The 20,702-nt window shown below is 40.7% G+C and overlaps 2 pseudogenes; one reads left to right on the top strand and one right to left on the bottom strand.

The window, feature by feature from the left end:
- Window positions 1-16,319: 16,319 nt before the first annotated feature.
- LOC103681949 lies at window positions 16,320-18,417 on the bottom strand (annotated as a pseudogene).
- Window positions 18,418-18,470: 53 nt separating this feature from the next.
- On the top strand, window positions 18,471-20,699 carry LOC103681940 (annotated as a pseudogene).
- Window positions 20,700-20,702: the final 3 nt, after the last annotated feature.

Below are 20,702 nucleotides of genomic sequence, written 5' to 3'. Positions count from 1 at the left end.
AGGAGCCTGATGTGGGGCTCCATCCTAGAACGCTGGGATCACGCCCTGAGCCAAAGGCAGACGCTTAACGACTGCGCCACCCAGGCACCCCAATAACTTGCTTTTTTGAAACAAGTTTAATTCCTAAGAACTTCTTAATTGTTAATACAATTCTTAATATAATTTTTAAAAATTATTTTAATTACCAGGATTATAATCTTTTCAGGATCATGAGCAAATTCAGATTATCTGTTTTGTGGAATAGTTTTATCTATTTATCTTTTTCCATCAGGACTATTTGCCCATCTGTCGTTTTTTTTCCTCCAGGCTGACCAGTAGCGGCTCAGTGATCTAAAATGCAGCTTCTTTCAATATTAGGAAAACTTATCCTTTATCAATAAGGAAGCACATTCGTTTCAAATATCAAAGTACGCTACATGCAGGAATATCTCTGATAAAATGGTCCACTCATAGAAACACAGACTGAGAGGGAAAGGAGCCAGAAATGCATAAGACTTGCACACAAAAGCAGAACGATAGATGGGAAACCAACTCAAAACAGGCTTTCTCTTCAGAGAAGCAGCCAGATGGGCAAGGTGCAACGTCCAAAGGCAAAATGGAGGTAACTGCATCACCATTTCCCACGAGATCTGTCTTCCCGTGTAGGAATCCTGTCTTCAGCTGGGACCAATCTACTGTTCAATCTGTCCACTGCGTTTTTAATGTCAGCGACGGTTATTTTTCATTTCTAAAAGTTCTGTTTGGTTGTGTTTGTTTCTTTTTCTACAATCTTCTTGGACTTTTTCACAGAGTCTGCTTTTTTCTCATGGTTTTGATTCTGGTTACATCCTTAATTTTTTTAAGCACACTTATTTTATCTTTACTGTTCAGTAGTTCTCTTATCTGAAGTTCTTGGCATTATATTACTGCTGGTTATCATGCATGTTGACTTTCAATGATGGTTTATTGTTTTCTTAGGCGCTTTGTAATTTTGAATTCTTCGGGATGCTTCAGGATGCTATGGGTAGAAATCTTGTACAGTCTGGATTGAGGGTGTTCCTCCAGAGAAGTTTCATATTTACTTTGTCAAATGCTCAGGGTTTGCACATGCTTGGGCCATGTTTATGTTAATTTACTGGCTCAGAGTTTGTAGAACCTGACAACTAGGAATATTTTAATCCCAACTGTGGGTGAGGATAGGGATACAGTTATGAATTTTCATTAAAGACTTTCTCTATCTAAAATCTAAATAAAGACATACGAATGCCCCCCAGACACTATTCTGCACCGGTGGGTAGATAGTTTTTCTAGTGTGAATCTTCGAAGGCTCCAGTTTTCTATGGTATCTCAAATACAATCTTTAAACTCATGAAATTCCAAGACATTATATTCTATTCTTGTATAGGCACTAAGATCTAAACTTCTATGTGACAGAGACAAGGATTCCATTGCTCTCTCCTGATCCCACTCCCCAGGCGGTCAAAGGACCAACCAGTGTGGTTTGGCTCTGGTTTTCAGTTCGTACCTCACGTTTTGCCCATTGGGAATTTCCTTACATGCTTTCTCATTTGGCTACATATTTAAAAATGATATTGTTTTATATTTTATCTAGCATGTGTGAGTGTTTTATAGCAGGAAGCTTTCTGGATAATCTAGTTTGTCATATTGCCAGAAATAGAAGTAGCAAATGGTAGCATCATGCCATAAAGATTAGTGGGATATGTTAAAACTAAGCATCTCAAACCTGAAGAAAAGCCATTCTTTTTCAGAGATTGATAAAGTCATGCAACACTAAATATAGAATTTTACAAAGTGTCATGAAATGTGGTAATAAATATTTAGAAGCTTCTTTGAGATTGCTCATTTTAAAGCAAAGGTAAAAAGCACAGCCACCTCTTTTGGGGAAACACATGTTCTTTCTGTCACAGTTAAAATGGCTGAAACATAACAAAACAAAACAAAACAAAACAAAAAGCATGTGGTGAAACCTAAAATGTATATCTTTGTCAGCAAATATTGTTAAATGATATATGGAAAGCATTGTAGAAGAGCGAAGAAACAAATGTTGGAACAAATTGCGTAGTGTTGAAGGTTTGCTATATATTTGGATGAAACACTGATGCTTCTAACACATTTCAGCTATGGTATTTTCTGGATTCTGTTTCCAATAATAAAACACATGAAGGGCTTTTTTTTTTTTTTTTGGTGAGCTACTTAAAAAAAGGGCCAAATAACATTCTCCCTCAATAATAAATAATTTCTTTTAAAGAAAAATTATGACGTTTAGAATATTTCAAGCAACTATTTGGAGTTTTTTAAATTCCATAAAAAAGGTATAAAGTACTCCACATGAAATGCATTCCCTCTATCATTCACAGGCAAGCTATTGCAGCAAAGATGGTGAAGCTATAAGAAATCAAACTGCTACAGGACAGGGACACCTGGGTGGCTCAGCAGGTTAAGCATCCAACTCTTAATTTCAGCTCAGGTCATGATCTGAGGGTTGCGAGATCAAAACCCCATGTGGGGCTGCTTGGGATTTTCTTTCTCCCTCTGCCCCTCCCCAACCCACTCCCACCCACCCGTTCACACACATGCGCTCTTTCTCTCTCTTTCCTCCCTCCCCTAAAAATACAGTGCTACAGAATATCATAAGTGAGGTTAGCTTTATAAAAACAACATTAAAAAATCTAAGGGACTCTGCACACCTTTATGGAAGGTAACTTTCTTAGATCAGATTCCCTGGGAAGAAGATTCTGAGAAGAATCACATACAGAAATGTTACTAGAGAGTGCCCTCAAGATCAGTTATAGGGAAGTGCAGAAGGCAAGATTGAGCAGAGGGAGAAATTAAATTTAATTGGTCCTCAACCAATCCCATGGGGAGCTCTGGAGTTGGGCTGGTGCTTCAGTTTTGCTCCACCTGCAGCAGGCTGTCTGAACATTTATATCCAGCACTGGCCGGGCTTTGGATGAGAGCTGCCCTGTGGGAAGGGGTGAGACATCTTTCCACTGAGTGCAATGCCTAGAGAATGACCTCTCAGCCACCAACACAGTGGAAACACAGCAGTGCACCACAGCATCCAGTAAAGTAATCCCACAGAGAATTGCAGGAGAGACTGGCAAAATCCTTACAAGCGTTGTCTCACTTGAAGATGAGTTCTTCATTTTTCTCTAGCAACAAAAAAAAATCAAGCGATTCAAATGTGCTGACTTTTGCAGTTAGCGGGCATGAGAACTCCATGTACCACAAAATAGTCAATCTAACAATAAGTGAGAAAATAAACTACTACTTGAAAGACGTTTATGCTATGGAGAGAGCTTTATGAAAGCAGAATTTTGGAAGTGTTTCCATTATTACATGCTATTGTTGCCAAAACTTACATAGCCCATAAAAACTCTAATACATGCACACTTAAGAAACTTGGAAAACTATTTTAACTTGTTAAAACTTTTCAATAGTTTCAGTGCATGTTAAACCTACATGTTAATTTTTTTAATCATAAAACTTCAATAGGTAAAATTTTAGTTTTTTTAACAAAAATATTTTATTAGTTTTGAAAGACGAGTATTACAGTTTGGAAAGCATACTCAAAGACATACTCTTTGTATTTGGGTTTCCATATTGTTGGAAGACCTTTTTCAACTATGATATCCATTAAAATCAAGTATCTAAATAAGTGGAAAACATAGGTTTTTAAATTTCTACACCACAAGTTTTGAATTAGAGTAAAGCATATGATCACACAAAGATGTGAGGCTTAGAATTATGGTCTTAACCCAGAACCAGGGTAATTCATTGGCTCAAGGCTTCTGGGCTCCCACAATGCCCAAGTTAAAAAATGTTCATTCTCTTCTTTCTGGTGCCCAGCCCCTAGACTGTTACCCTCACTATCACTTAGCACAGTGGCCGCCAACTCTTTATCTTCATGTAACACCATTAGTAGAAACATTTTTGCACATGGACCTCCACTTATTTATAAATTATATATATGTGCTACTCTTTTGACAAATTATCTATATTATGGAACACAAAAAAATAGATTAAAAAAGATTATTCTTGCCCAGAATGCATAAATTATGAGGAAATATCAGGAGACCTCAAATGAAGAGAGACTCTGCAATGTAAGTGTCATGTACTCTTCAGAAAGGTCAAGTTCATTAAAGACAAAGATTTAGAAACTTTTCCAAGCTGGAGTAACAACTAAATGCAATACATGATCCTGCTGGATCTTGAACCCCGTAAGGGCAATTTTGGAGGAAACAGGAAAACTTTGAGTGGGATTTATGGATTAGATGGTAATGTTAGATAAATGACAATTTCATAATTTTGATTTTTGCATGGTAAATACACTCTAAATATTAAGGAATTCTAGTACATCATGTATGCAACATATTTTCAAGTAGTTTAGGAAAAAACAAAATCCACAGCAATATGTATGTGTACATATCTGTGTGTTTGTTGGGGGGGGGTTGCGTGTGGAGAGGGACAGAGAATGCAAAAATGCTAACAATTAGAAAATCTTGATAAAAGCCATACAGAAGTCTATGGATCTTTCTACTACTTGTACAACTTTTCTGTAAATTTAAAATTGTTTCAAAACAAGTTAAAAATTTAATACAATAAACAAAAGAAACAATCCTTTAAAAAGATGAGACAAAAATAGAAACTGGGTTTAAAGTATTCCATCTATTAATAGTATAAAATGAAATACTTGTTTTCTTAAAATAAGCACTTTTTAATATGAGAATATTTAAAATTCTGAGTACTTGTCCTGTCCTCTTCTTTATGAAATTGCTCCAGAAGAAAACCTTCAGTGATCTTTTTATTAGTAAAAAAAATAAAATTTCCAGATTGTAAAACCAATCCTTCTTAAAGGATTCGATTTAGTAATTTAAAAGTAACTTTTTACAGGTTAACATTTAATGTTTGAGAATTAATGAATCATAGGCAATTTAACAAATACATTTAATATCTATTCATAACTATTCAAAAGGTTTAACTTATTTCACTTAAGATAATGTTACAAAACAAAATAGAAATTATGCCCTAGAAGACACTCAAAATCTTGACCATGTTTTAAGCATTTTCCACATTCCTGGTTCTCTCTCTCCCCTGTTAGTATCAAAATGGGGTGACATCTTCAGAATATCCAAGATTTGGAACATTACATAGAAGTAAGTGATAATACTTTTAGCTGCAAAAACTGTTCTTCTTTAGACCTTTTCCTCATTCTGATCCCCATCCTCATTCTAATTCCCAAAGAACAATAAAATGATTATTTAGCTGCCACTGTCACGTAATAATCCCCTGTCACCTCCTTCATTCAGCCCACTGCTGACTCACAAAGGGGAGCCTTCCATCCAGAAATAATAGAGGGGTGAGGGGATGGTGCATGGACTAACAAAAAGTATATGAAGAATGGATATGCCATCACTTTAATTATACAAACACCCAAAATGCATGTAAAGAAAGATGATGTTTTCACTCAAGTATTTATATTTCACCAGCATGTAATACAAGTTGCAGTGAGGGTTCTGTAATTTTGAAGTAAGTTTCTCGAATAACATTGTTGCATGTCTCCCCACAGCACAGCTCTCAAGCACAGAGAGCCATTTAATGTAGGTACTTACAAACAGCCCCGCTCCCCACGAAAGTCTGTCCCAAATGTACTGCATATACAATGTTGCTGAGTACTGTGTTCTATATCCAGAATTAGCTGAAAGAAAAAGCAACGTGCAAGAAGTCAGTGTGCCCATGCATGAGTAATGAACCATCAGCATCATCCGTGAATACTCAACCACAGACATCCAAGATCAAAGTTCCTTTGGGAATTCTCTCACAGATGTGGACAAACTAAAAATCTTGAACACAAAAGAGCCACTTTTGCTGCAAATAGAAAAGCCTCACTATTATGAACAAGCAGTATGATTTGGCTGAGTTATAGATTGTTACACTTTTCATATCGTCAATTTGCATAATTTTCCATATGCAAGATGGTAACGAGAAAGTCAAAGATTTTGTCAATGATTATGCTTCCCCTGACATAAGAACTTGGTGATATAAAAAGACAAAGAAGTGGGCTACAATGTTTAACAAAGAAACTGGCCAGAACGCCGTGATCTTATAGGTGTCAAGACATCATGTACGAAATTAGAAGACACTAGCTATGTGATATAGCAAAACATAGAAAAATTTGAATTTCTTTAAATATTTATTTATTTATTAGAGAGAGAGGAAATGTGTGCACGAGTGGGGCGAGGGGCAGAGGGGGAGGGAGAAAGAGAATATCAAGCAGACTCCCTGATGAGCATGGAAACTGACGTGGGGCTTGACCCCGGGACCCTGAGATCATGACCTGGGCCAAAACCAAGAGTTGGAGGCTTAACTGACTGAGTCACTCAGGTGCCCTGAAAATTTGAACTTTTTATTCCAATAGCAAACGGGTGGGAAAAGGTACAAAACCCACAGACTGTTCCTTATGCTTACTGATGCTCTTGATCAAGCCAAAACCGGTGGAAACACCTGTAGTTGAAAAAGCTGGGTCTCTTGACCTGTTGCAGTAATGGAGAACCATAGGTCATCTCACTGAAAGGTATTATTAGAAAGGCTTTATTGTAGGATTTGGGTATCTTCATGATTCTTATCTAGAAGCTAAGAAGAATGGAATGAGACTAAGGCTGTTGTCTGTAAAGAAGCAGCAACCATTCCCATCTGCCAGGATAGGGCAGATATTTGGTTGTTTTTGTGGTTTGGATGTTGTTCATGCTTTCCTCTGTGCTCAAACACGGTTACTAAGGGGTCTTGTCTTTGCCTTGACCTGCCATGGTCACACAGGAGGCGTGTTGAGGGTTGTTGGTGTTCCCCAGAGCGCCAGGGCCTCGCTCTGTGTTCCAGGGCTGTTCCTGGCTATCCAGATCTGCTTCTCTCTTTCTCACACTGATAAAGCGTGTAAATGCTCCCAAAAAAACTTCTGGGAATCCTCAGTGCTCCAGTTTGGGACGACTTTTAAATAAAAATATATCCTTGTACTCATGAGAGACGTACTAGGCAAATGTGGAATAAGAAATTATGAAACAGGAAATAGTTCAAGAGGTCATTGGATTCATCTTCTTGCCTCCTGGATGGATTTCTCTATCTCACTTTTAAAACTCCTCATTTAAAAATTACACAGTTTCTATTTGGCAGGTCTATTACTATACGAAGTAAACCCAAATTCTCCCTAAGTTGTAAGATGATTTCTTCTTTCCTTCTCTGTGGAGATAGAAGACAAGCAGCCAATATCCTCTTCGCTCTAAAAATAAAACCTTTGCCTTTCCTTCTCTGGCCGAAGTAGCCCCTATTCCCAAGGGAGCTGCTATGACTCTCTCAGATTGGTCTGCGACTCCTCCCAGGCGGCCACCGGCTCAGCGAACCACTGGATCCGGCTCAACTGGAACACTACGGTAGCTTCCTAATGGGTCTCTCTCCGTCATTCTGGCACTGCTCCCCACCTCCTTCCACACTGCTGCTCTGGGTTCATTTCACTAAAGTACATTTGGCCTCTTCATTTTTTTAAAGGCAAAATCCAAACTCCTTGATATCATCCAGAAGACCTTGCCTACTGGCCTTCATCCGCATCACAATCACATTCTGCAACACTGACTCTTCTCTGCCCTCCAGCCACACTAAACATCTTTCAGTCCTGGGAAATCCAGGGTCCTCCAACCCCAAGGCCTTAACACGCGCTCTTCCTGAAATGCTCTTTTTCTCCCCCTGCTTTACCCAACTAACTTCTGTTTATCTTCCAGATCCCATTGTAAACACCCTAACAACCACCCCCAGGTGAGACCAGATTCCCCCTATTCACTGCATTCTTTCCACCCTGCACTTCTTCTAACAGGTATCACAATCATAATTCACTAACCAGACATGAGTTGCCTATTTGGCTCCGTAAGGGCAGAGACAATCCCTGTCTTATTCACCACCATTTCTTCGGGGTCTGTTGGCATACTGCCTTTATTGGCTAGGCATTCAATAAATATTTGTTAAACAAAACAAAACAGAACAAAAAATGAACACAGTAACTTATGGGCTGGGTCCTCTTTCATTTCTATACATTATTTTTAAAACTAGAAAAAGCACTCAAAAGTGATCTAACATTCTGAAAACAGCAATGGAATTGCATCCAGGACCCCATAGGTCCAATTCGCATTAGAAATAATACAGCCCCTTCATGCTATTGGATGGTTGGCATACTGACCAGCTCATTCCACCAATGATTTAAGATAATAAAGTAGTTTATCCTTTTACTGACCATAAGTCAAGTTACTGTGCCCACGTTCTTAGTTCTGGTAAAGCCATGACCTAGTTACTCACTAATCTCTCTGTTAGAATTCTCCACTTTCTTTTAACTAAATAATAATGTATTACTATCATTATTGATTATTGCATTAGGTTCTCTTCACATGCAATCAGTTTAGTTAATTAATAATTATTAGGAATTATTATCCCTATTTTATAGAGAAACTGAGGCCACATAGGTAGATGAAGCTAGGATTCAAATCCAGATATGTTTCATTAAAATAAGCCTCTACAAACCAGGAGTCTTCTTCAGTAGTGATGGGAAATCCTGGCGCTCACCTGAGTCTGGCAGGTTTCCTTCCCGGGCCATCCATAACCGAGCAGAGGTAAGTGTTGATCTAATCGACTGTGTGCAGATGCCCTTGCTTTAACAATTGCCCCTTCCTGACTGCCCACAGACTACCACGGGGAAGTGCTTGCTGCATGTTCTCATCACCAGGCCAGATCACCTTATCCTGCCAACTACTGAGCTGGGTCTGCGATCATTGTGACTTTTGGACATTGTGCCTGGAACTTCCTGGCTCTCGTAGCCTGCATCAGCTGTTACAGCAGCTTAGGTCCCATCTTCCTAGACACTGGCCTAGCTCTGGCTTTCCACCCTTCCCATAGACCCCAACATCACAAAGGTTCAGCAGGCCGCACAGCAAATGCACTTGCGAAGAGAATTGTTTATGTGTAGGTGTGTATGTTTGAGTGGGGGAAGGTAGAAGCTGATTGAAATTCTCATTGAGAGGGGCGCCTGGGTGGCACAGCAGTTAAGCGTCTGCCTTCGGCTCAGGGCGTGATCCCGGCGTTATGGGATCGAGCCCCACATCAGGCTCCTCCGCTAGGAGCCTGCTTCTTCCTCTCCCACTCCCCCTGCTTGTGTTCCCTCTCTCGCTGGCTGTCTCTATCTCTGTCAAATAAATAAATAAAATCTTTAAAAAAAATGAAATTCTCATTGAGAAAGTAAAACACACAGATGATAGAATATATAAACAACAATATAGTCCAGTGTCAAAACACAGGATTCAGAGAAGACATATTATGCAGCATCAGGATGGAAATAGTGATGAGAGAGATTCTCTAGGAAGACTGAGAAAGAAAGTGTGACTTCAGTCAAATAAGGAGCTAGATTATAAAGGACCTTAAGTGCCCTAAGCATGTGTTGCCTAAGCTTAAAGTATTTGTGTAAACTTACCACATCTATAAACTACTTGTACTGCTTTTAAGTTTATTTATTTATTTTTAAGTAATCTCTACCCCCAACGTGGGGCTCGAACTCATGACCCCAAGCTCAAGAGTCACATGCTCTTCTGACTGAGCCAGTCAGGTGCCCCTGTATTGCTTTTAATATTTTTTCTTTAAACTGATTCACTTTTTCTATTGAAATAAATTTATTTCAAAAAGAACTTTATACCATTACTTCTATAACACCATAAATGCTAGTTGTATTTTTCAAAATACACCGTGGACTCAAAGTATGATGATGGAAGCTTGTAAAAGTATGCCCTGAAGTACTACTTAAAAGCATCTCACATACCAACAGTGGTATGTTAGACATGCTTGGGAAGGCACCAACTCCAATGCCTGTAGTTGATCAACAAATGCATGAGTCTCCCAGGCAACAGTGTTATACATTCTCCTTTCTCTCCCTCCCCAACAACATCTCCTCCACCCTCCTTCTCATCCAACCTTCTTAAACGAATGGTATGTACTCACTCTCCAATATCTCTTCCTTCACCTTCTCTTAAACCCACTCCAATCAGGCTTTCACCCCTACCACTCCAATCCTGGCTTCTAAAACACCACTGTTTGTCGGTGTCTGCCTGCCTTACTGCATATTCCCCTGCTTTCTTTGCTGATTTGCCCTTTCTCCTCAATGTCTTCATGTCAGTGAGTCCTTGGGCTCAGTCTTGCAAACTCCTTCCTTCTCCCTTGGTGATCTCATCTCAGCCACATGACTTTATATATATTAAATACAGTCCATATACTGATGACTCCCAGATTTCATCTCCAATTCAGCTCTCTCTCCTGAACCACCAGTGGGTACAGTGCCTACCTGACATCTATACTTAGATATGCGGTAAATCTCTCACATTTAACACATTTAATGATCAATTCCCAACTCCCAGTTTATGCCTCCAAACCTGCTCTACTCACAAGTCTTTTCATCTCAGTTGATGGCAACTCCATCCAGAATCCCATCATTTCCCACTCAAATCTCTGCGCCCATCCTGGTCTAATTCCTCATCACCTCTCTCCTCAAAACTGCAATTCACTTCTGCCCTGCGTCCTTCTACAGTATAATTTCAATACAAAAGCCTTGTAAAATACATTAGATCATATCACTTGTCTGGTCAAAATCCTTAGCGGTTTCCAATCTCCCTCACGGGAAAAAACAAAACCTTGACAATGGCCTACAGGGTCCCAGATAACCTGCCTCCCTACTCCTCTGACCTCCTCTCCTCTGTGATCTTTCTTGCTTACACTGCTCTACTGCGTGTATTTCACACATGGTTGTAATCCTCAAAGGCTATGATCATGTCCATTTCGAAGACGAAAAAAAAACAAAAAACAAAAAACAAAACTGGAACCCAGAGAAGTTCCTTGGCCAAGGTCAACATCAACTGCTACAGTCAGAATTTAGTCTATTTTGCTCCAAGCCATGCTTCTCAAGTATACCATGCAGTCTTACATAAACCTTTGTTCTAAAATAGGCCCAACTATATTGGAATTTTATTTGTGACAAAGGTGAGATTTCATGTCAGTAGCTAAGTGGTATTGGGACAACTGAACATCTGTCTGGAAAGAAAATTAAGCTGGATCCCTTCCTCACCTCTTATACCAAATTTAATTCCAGGTAGAACAAAGATTTTACTATTAAAAGAATCCCAAAAACTTCCAAAACAAATCACAAGTAAAATTATTCATAATATTAGAGGGGGAAAGAAGCAGAAACCCAGAACCACAAAACCCAGAATTACAAAAAAAGAAAGATTGGTGAATCTACAACAGAAATTTAAAAAACTGCTACATGACAAAACACCATAAACAAAGTCAAAGACAAATAAAAAATGGAAAAAAAATATTTGCAATGCATATGTCAAAGAGCTAATTTCCTGAATTTACTAAGAGCTGGTACAAATTCTAAAAAGACAATCTAATTTAAAACAATTGTTTTAAAAGTACATGGAAATATGCCCAACCTCACTTGAAATTAAAGAAATGCAATTTAAATCAGCAAGGAGATATCATTTTTCACCCAGCAGGAAACAAAAGGATTCTGATTCTGTTGGCTGCTAGTTGGCCTCAGGAAAAAAAAAAAAAAAGTCATTAGCTGCTACTCATTAGGTCCTACCCATCCCCCAAAACATGTTTGAGAGTTAAATCCACTTTGGCTCTAGTCCTAGCTTTGAAATATCAACATCCAAAATGAAAACCATCACCTCAACAACTTTTCAGGGTACCATCCCTTCAAACTTCTACGGCCATCACCTCAACAACTTTTCAGGGTACCATCCCTTCAAACTTCTACGGCCTTGCCCATAACCTGGTCTCACACCCTTTGTCTTCACACTTCACTTCCACAAAACCTCTCCCACACCCATTGAACTCCTGATCCATAAACAACAAAGTCCCTATGACCTCATTCTGGCCCAGAACCCTTCCTCTACCACCTTGAATTAATTGAAATTGGGCACCCCCCAAGGGCACTGCTGGCCCTGTAGCCCTCTCTAGTGATAGGAGCTCATCCTCGACACTCCAGACCATTATCCTCTGCTAGTTTCTTCCTGCTTTTCCTCTTTCAGGTCATTCCTTCTCATTCACCTGTGACTGGGCACATGACTCACCTTCATGCCCTGCCATAAATAAATGCTAGGGGACCTCATTGTCCACATAGGCAAACAAACAAATAACTGACCTCAGAGGTCCCTAACTTCTTCATCTCCAAGCTCCTTATTTTACCCTAGCCACCCACTCCCAAGATAACTTCAACTTTTTCATTTCTTTCAACCGCTTCATTTCAAACAACCCAGGCTCTTTCTACAGCCTCTCCTTCCAATTTGCATTATTAACTTCATCAGAACTTCAAGTTTGGGGGCACCTGGTTGGTGGTTCAGTTGGTTAAGCATCTGCCTTCGGCTCAGATCATGATCCAAAGGTCCTGGGATATAGAGCCCCAGACTGGGGCTCCCTGCTCAGTGGAGAGCCTATTTTTCCCTCTGCCTCTCCCCTTGCTCATGCTTCCCCTCTCTCTCTCTCAAATAAATAAATAAATAAATAAAATGTTTTATAAATTTCTCTATTTTCTCTATCTGTCCTAACAACCTGAGGTTTTTTTTTTTTTAACTTCCTTACTTATCCATCTTAGATTCCATGAATCACCACTGCATTGGGTCCCATTTTACATGCATAAACAATAGTTTTCCTGACTCATTTCAGATCTCAGCCCATTTGCTGCTACAACAGAAGAGCCTTTCCAGATTGTCCTGGCTAGGTGTGGTCACCCTATGACTGCTCTCACAGAAATATGTTCCACTTTTTCAACATGCTTTTCAGAACTGTAATTTTACATTTATCTTACATTATCTGATAAATATCTGTCTTCCCCATTAGACCGTAAGGTCCACGAAAGTGAAACTGGCTAGGAGAGAGACTTTTTTTTTTTTTAAGAATTTGTTTATTTGTCCGAGAAAGAGAGTGCACACAGGCAGGGGGAGTGGCAGGGAGAGGCAGAGGAGAAGCAGACTTCCTGCTGAGCAGGGAACGTAAAGCAGGGTTCCATCCTGGGACCCTGGGATCATGACCTGAGCCCAAGGCACAGGCTTAAACGACTGAGCCACCCAGGCACCTGAGAGAGACTTTCACTTTTCATTTTATTCCATTTTGCACTGTTTGAATGTTGTAGCCATCTATTAAAAGATATTTTAAAGGTAAAATCATGACTCTCATACAAACTAAAATGAGTAAATATCTGAAATTTGATTTAACTCATTAATTAATGAGGGAACCAGTAAGATGTTATAATTAGTTCAAAGGAGAATTCAGAGAACCACATGCATGTGGGCAATAAGAATTGCTAAAATGATTTATAAATAGCTGCAAAATAGACCTATCCTCAGGGTAGAAATCAATTGAATTCCACTTCACACAATTCATTTGCATTTCTATAAACAAGAATTATTTCATTGTTACCAATTTTCTGCAATATACAAAGTTGTAAAATAGCTCCAAAACCACATAAGCTGGAATAGTACACCAAACAGGACACTTAATATTTTTTACCTATTTCAAAGTTTTTCATAATTTTTCCTGTTACATCAATATATGAATATTATACATTAATATATATATGAATTACTAGCTTTTAATGTTAATAAATATTATCTAGATGAGGAATTATGCCCTAATTTTCTATGTTTTTGTATACGAAAAAAGCGGTAAGTTTTATTTTAAATGTTTTGAGATATAATTGACAAATAATATTATATTAGTTTCAGGTGCACAACATAACTTGACATTTGTTTAATGATCACCTCAATATGTCTACTTAACATCCATCACCACAAATAGTTGCAATTGTTTTCCTTATAAGAACTTTTAAAATCTATTCTCTTACAACTTTGAAATATACAATAGAGTACTGGTAACTATAGTCACCATGCTGTACATTACATCCCCAGAACTTCCTTGTTTTATAACCAGAAGTTTGTACCTTTTGACTACCTTCGCTCATTTTGCCCAGCCCCAACCCTCCACCTCTGGCAACCACCAATCTGTTCTCTGTATCTATGAGTTCGTTTTTTAAATTTTTTTATTTTTTAAAAAAGATTTTATTTATTTGAGAGAGAGAGAAAGAGAGCACAAGCAGGGAGAACAGCAGAAGGAAAAGAGAAGCAGGCTCCCCGCTGAGCAGGCAGCCTGCCTCAGGGCTCAATCCCAGGACCGTAGGATCATGACCTGAGCCGAAGGCAGACTCTTAACCGACTGAGCCACCTAGGCACCCCGAGTTCGGTTTTTTTTTAGATTTCACTTATAAGAAAGAGATTATATGGTATTTGTCTTTGTCTGACTTATTTCACTTAGCATAATGCCCTCAAGGTCCATCCATGTTGTTGCAAATGACAGGATTTTCTTCTTTCTTAGAGCTGAACAGTATTCCATCATATATACATATGCACCATTTCTCTATCCATTCATCCATCAAAGGACACTTAGGTTGTTTCCATGTCTTAGCTATTGTAAATAATGCTGCAATGAACATGGAAGCACATATATCTTTTCAAGTTGGTGTTTTCATTCCCTTTGGATATATACCCAGAAGAGGATTTACTGGATCATGTTGTAGTTCTATTTTTAAATTTTTGAGGATCTTCCATACTGTTTTCTATAGTGGCTGCACCAATTTACATTCCTACTAACAGTGCACAAGAGTTCCCTTTTCTCCACATCCTTACCAGCATTTTTTATTACTGCCTTTTTGATGATGGCCATTCTAACAGACACGTGGTGATACCTCATTGTGTTTTCTTGTTGTTTTATTTTTTGTTTTAGTTGACATACAATGTTATATTAGCTTCAGGTATACAACATAGTGATTCAACAATTCCATACAATTGTACTACGGTCAGCACAGTAAGTATAGTTACCATCTGTCACCACACAACATTATTACTCTAATATTGACTATATTCCCTATGCTGTACTTTTCTTCCCTGTGACTTATTTATCTTATAACTAGAAGTTTGTACCTCTTAATCCCCTTCACCTGTTTCAACCATTCCCCTACCCACCTCCCCTCTGGCAACTACCAGATCATTCTGTGTATGATTCTATTTCTGGTTTGTTTGATTGTTTTGTTTGTCAGATACTACATATGAATGAATCATGTGGCTTTTTATCTTTCTCCAATTGACTATTTCACTTAGCATAATACTTTCTAGGTACTGCCATATTATTGCAAATGGCAAGATCGCATTCATTTTTATAGCTAACATCCCACTATATATAGATATGTGTGGATGTGTGTATAGATATATATCCATGTGTGTATATATATGCATATACGTATATATCTATACACACACACACACACACACACACACACCATAACTTCTTTATCTACTCATCTATCTATGGATATTTAGGTTGCTTTCATAATTTGGCTATTGTAAATAATGTTGCAATTAACATAGTGCATTAACACCATCTTTTCAAATTGGTGTTTTCATTTTCTTTGGGTAAATACCCAGCAGTGGAATTACTGGATCATATGGTATTTCTATTTTTAATTTTTTGAGATAACTCTATATTGTTTTCACAGCGGCTACACCAATTTACAGTCCCACCAACAGTGCACAAGGGTCCCCTTATCTCCATATTCTCGCTAACACTTCCTCTTTCTTGTCTTTGTGATAGTAGTGCCATTCTGCCAGGCGTAAGATGGCATGTCATTGTGGGTTTGATTTGCATTTCCCCAATGATTAGTGATGTTGAGCACCTTTTCATGTGTCTGGCGGCCATTGGTATGTATGTCTTCTTTGGAAAAACATCTATTCAGGAGTGCCTGGGTTGTTCAGTCAGTTAAGCATCCAACTCCTGATCTCAGCTCAGGTCTTGGTCTCAGGGTTGTGAGTTCAAGCCCTCAAGGTTGTGAGTTCAAGCCCCATGTTGGACTCCACACTGGGCATGGAGCCTACTTAAAACAAAACAAAAGTGGAAACATGTCTATTCAGGTCCTCGGCCCATTTTTAAATCAGACTATTTGTTTTTTTAGTGTTCAGTTGTATGTGTTCTTTATATGTTTTGGATATTAGTCTCTTATCAGATGTATCATTTGAAATATCTTCTCCCATTTGGTAGGTCGCTTTTTATTTTTGTTGGTGGTTTCCTTCACTGTGCAAAAGCTTTTTTATTTTGATGTAGTCCCTCTTGTTTATTTTGTTTTTGTTGCTTATGCTCTTGGTGTCAGATCCAAAAAACTATCACCAAGACCAATGTCAAGGAGCCTCACTGCCTGTTTTCTTCCAGGAGTTTCATGATTTCAGGTCTTGCATTCAAGTCTTGTTGTTTTTTTAACAAATCAAACTTTTATAATATGGACTTGGCTGCAAAATATCTAAAAAGAGAGCAATGTGGGGGAAACAGACTACCACCCAGCATGTGTGTGAGAATCTAGGGGAAAGAAGAAAGTCAGCTGAGGTGTAACAACATCAAGGAGCAGGCCGACGGAAGCCAGATTCAGAGGGCTAGAAGCCATTAGCTTTTGTGGAGTCCCTGCAGCTGGAGGAGGGCTGTCCCCAGCTTCCTATTTCCCCCCCAGAGTGCACTGCCTTCAGGTTCGGAGGGGGCTGAGGACTGGGGAGAGGCTGGCGAAGGATAGGTGGTAGGACCTCCTTTGCCCCTCCTCTGTTGGGGGAAGAGACCATGATGTAGTTCTGAACAATGCCAGGGACCAAAGGAAGGTGGGGGTGCACTTGTGGCAGTGTGACAATGGGCTGCACACTGGGGACAATGGTGATGACAGGAGAAGTAGTGCTAGAACCTGAGACAGAAGATGAAATGCTGAGAGACAGGACCTATGGGGTGGATGAGCCACTGGAGGACAATGACATTATAATAAACTTGGTTAGAGGAGGGGAAGGGGGAGATGGGGCAGCAGTTCACACACATTCCAGAGTCTGGATGGGCAGTGTGGTAGCACCAGGGACCTTCAGCAAACCAGAGGTCCTAGGGCCAAGCTGAGGGAACTGCAAGAGGTCAGTGTGGACCAGTGCTGAGTGGTGGTCAGAGTGGTCCTGTTGACCTGCTGAGCCTGCAGAGCAGCCTGGGCCAGAGCCTTGACCACATGGGTGGAAAGGAGGAGTCCAAGGGACCCAAATTCTGCCCCACGAGAATCCTGATTATCAGATGGTAGGCACAGTGTACTGGGGCATAGTGTTTCTGGAGAAGGCTCTGCATGTGGTCAGCTCAGATGTGGTGACGTTGCTCAGCACAGGGCCATCCAGGACACTGCGGATCCACTTCCCTCCCTGCTGGAGCCATGGTAGAATCAGAGTCTTGACCATATTGTGTCCCAGCTCTGCCAGGCCTGAGATGGAGGCACGGTGAGTTGCCCCCGAGTCTTCTCAGTGCACCTAGCTCTTGGTGAAGGTCCTGGTGATCCAGGGCTGGATGTTGTTAGTGATTGTGCCAAAATGCTTACAGATCTGGGCCATGAGGCAGGCAGCAAACCACCAAGTGACTGTCCACATCTGATTGCAGGCCCAGCTGTCTGCCCAAGAGGCAGGTCATCGCAGCTGGAATCAATTCTGGTGTGGATTTTTCTAGCTATAGTGCAGGGTTATCCTTCAGTGCCTACACCATGCACTTGAGGTGGATGACATTCACACTCCCTTCTTTCCTCTTCTGTGGTAGCTACAACTTTGATTTCAGTCCTGAGAAAAACTTCAGGTTTTAGAAACAAGATGTCTGCTCCTTTTCCAAATCCCACATTTTGAAAAGCATTTTTAAATCTCAGTCTCAAACTCTGCACTCTAGTACTGCTGTTGAGACATAACAATTGTTTCCTAGTTCATACAATCTTGGGTTTTATACATACACACACACACACACATATATATATATATACACATATATAAATATCTGATGCCAGATTTTTCATAAATACTCCAGCTACTATAAATATTGACTGAGTTGTTTTAGAAAATCAACACGATGTATTAAAATCAAGTGTTGGGAAACTTCATGGTCTCACAACTTTTATTTTGGAATTGAACAATATTAAATTGTATCTAACTCTGGACTATATATTAATTATCCTCAGTATTTCCTAAAGCTTCATAAAGTAATTTTTTCCAACCTTTATAGAAAAAAGCAAGCCGATTGCAAAAGCACGGGGGTCATGAACTCTGACCTTGCACTGACAAAAACAATAACAGTTCTCTTTCCTCAGAACCGCAGGGCGCCCCCAGCCGGTCCCCATGCCCCTCCTCCCACCCAACCTCGGCGTCTCCCCTCTGGCCCATAGCCTTGCAAGACCCCCAGCCCCAGGGACCCGCCACCAGCTGGGAGCCCAGCCTCTGGCGCCCTGCCGCCCACCACAGCCGCCATACCTGCTTCTGGCCACTTTGGTGCCAAATTCCGAGTTTCTCTGATGCTTTTGTTTCCCGGTGGCTGCAAATTTGGAGGGGCTGGTTCAGCAGAGGGTGGCTTCAGCACGACACACACAGATCTCCTGCAGGAATCTCCCCGGGGAGGCCAGCCCCTCCTGGTGCATCCAGGCAACCTCCGCCCACCCCGCGGTAGCCTGGCCTCAGAGCCGTCAGGCTGCTACAGACCAGCAGACACGACAGAAGATCCAGATAGTCACGGCAGTGAGCACCTCTGGGTTCCACAAGCGGCAGTTCTTCCTCATCAGCTGGAACTGAGAAGGTCATCCTGGCTTCCCGGGAGACATCCAATGCCAGGCAGCTCATTCACACCACCTGGGATAACCTCATGCTTGGCGGGATCCAATCATCCAGGGACTCGGCTTCTGCGGAGCGTTTCCTGTGGAAGGCCCACAACCAGTGGCCTCAGGTGGTGGAGTCCTATATGGTCTGTGGCCACAAAGCCCCAGGCTGTCACTATGGGGCTGTCAGTTGTGAAGGATGCAAAATGTCTTCAAAAGGGGCATAAGGAAAAATTTGACCTACAGCTGTCAGAGCAATTAAGACTGCATCATCAGTAAGCACCATCAGAACAGCTGTCGGTGTTGTTGACTGAAAAAAATGCTTAGAGATGGGTATGGAAATGTAATCTACACAGTGTGAACAGAAGCCATTGGGGGGGGGCTGCTGTGCGGGGGAGAAGAAACTTTTTGATGGTGGGATGGGAGAAACCAAGCAATTGTGCCGCTTCAACTAAGAAACAGATCTTCTTGATCCAGGACACCTGTGAACATCCAGGAGCCTTTGATATACGGAGATGGTATGGTTCTCCCAACCATGTATTCTAAACCTGAGACAAGCCAGGGGGCTTACTGGCAAATGTAGTAGCCTCCCTTGCAGACCTAAATGAATCCCTTAACGAGGGTGATGCTTTGGAAGTACCGTGGGAGAACCAGTCTGCAAGAGAGATGCCTAGAGCATTTGATACCTTAGCAAAAGCACTTAATACCATGGACAGCTTTGTGTCTCCAAGCCTGGCAGACAGGACAGACACTAGTGGAGGAGGCAGCATCCACGTCATCACTGGAGACCAGTCCCCAGCCATCCCTGAGGTCAAAGGCACTCTCCTTTTAGACACATCACATCCAGGTTCACGATGCCCAGCCCCATTCCAGAATACTTCAACATGAGCTACATCTGCAAGCCCACATCCCACTTGCTTTTCCTCCCCATGCATGAGCCCAGCTCAGTCTCAGCTGTTCAGACACTGTGTCAGGAATGCAACACCAGCCTTGTGCGGCCCTGCTAGAATAAGCTCTTCACCCTCGGCCTGACCCAGTGTGCCCAGGTGGTGAGTCTCTCCAGTATCCTGGCAGCTACCATCAACCACCTGCAGAACAGCATCCAGGAAGATAAACTTGCTGGTTACTGGATAAAGCAAGTCATGGAGCACATCTGGAAGCATCAGGACTTCTGTTAACAGTATGGTGGAGCTGGATATAGACAGCTAGGCGTATGCATAACTTAAAGCTATAGTTCTCTTTAGTCCTGATCATCCAGGTTTGACCAGCACAAACCGGATCAAAAAATTAAAAAAAAAAAAAAAAAGCAGAGAGGGACTTAAAGACTATGATCAGAAACCCTACTCAGAAGACACCTTCTGAGTGGCCCAGATTCTGTCTGCCATGTGTCCGCTGGCACTTAGGCCGATGAGCTCCAACATAACAGAACTGGATTTTTTTATTTTTTTCAATTTATTTATTTATGTTTTTACTGGTCACATTGTCAATGTTTTGGTAGCATAATTCCCTACATCCTCATGATGGAGATGACAGGGTACAGCGGCCAGATCACCAGAGTCAGTCTCTTGTGCACACCACACACCTGTTGGAAAGAATCTTTCCAGGACCGTTCAGATACAGACAAGGAAGCAGTGGTATTTTGGTATGAACAAATATTCCCAGTATGTTAGCCATTTCCTACCTGGTTTCTTCTTATTTGTTAATCCCAGACAATAGCAACCAAAGGACTAACAAGATCCTTTCCTGCCATAAGAAATGTCTCAATGCATTTTGATGGCACAATAGATTTTGGAACAATCCTTTAACTTAATTTGTATTTAGAGATTCTCAGAGGGCAAAAAAACAATAACACATTTTTATAATATCATTCTTGGATCAAGCCCCGTGGCAGGCTCCCTGATCAGCTAGGAGTCTGCTTCTCCTTCTGCCTCTCCCTCTGACTCGT

Source organism: Ursus maritimus, unplaced genomic scaffold (assembly GCF_017311325.1).
Source record: "Ursus maritimus isolate PB19 unplaced genomic scaffold, ASM1731132v1 scaffold_20, whole genome shotgun sequence".
Lineage (NCBI taxonomy): Eukaryota > Metazoa > Chordata > Mammalia > Carnivora > Ursidae > Ursus > Ursus maritimus.
This window is presented reverse-complemented; position numbering and strand designations above follow the sequence as displayed.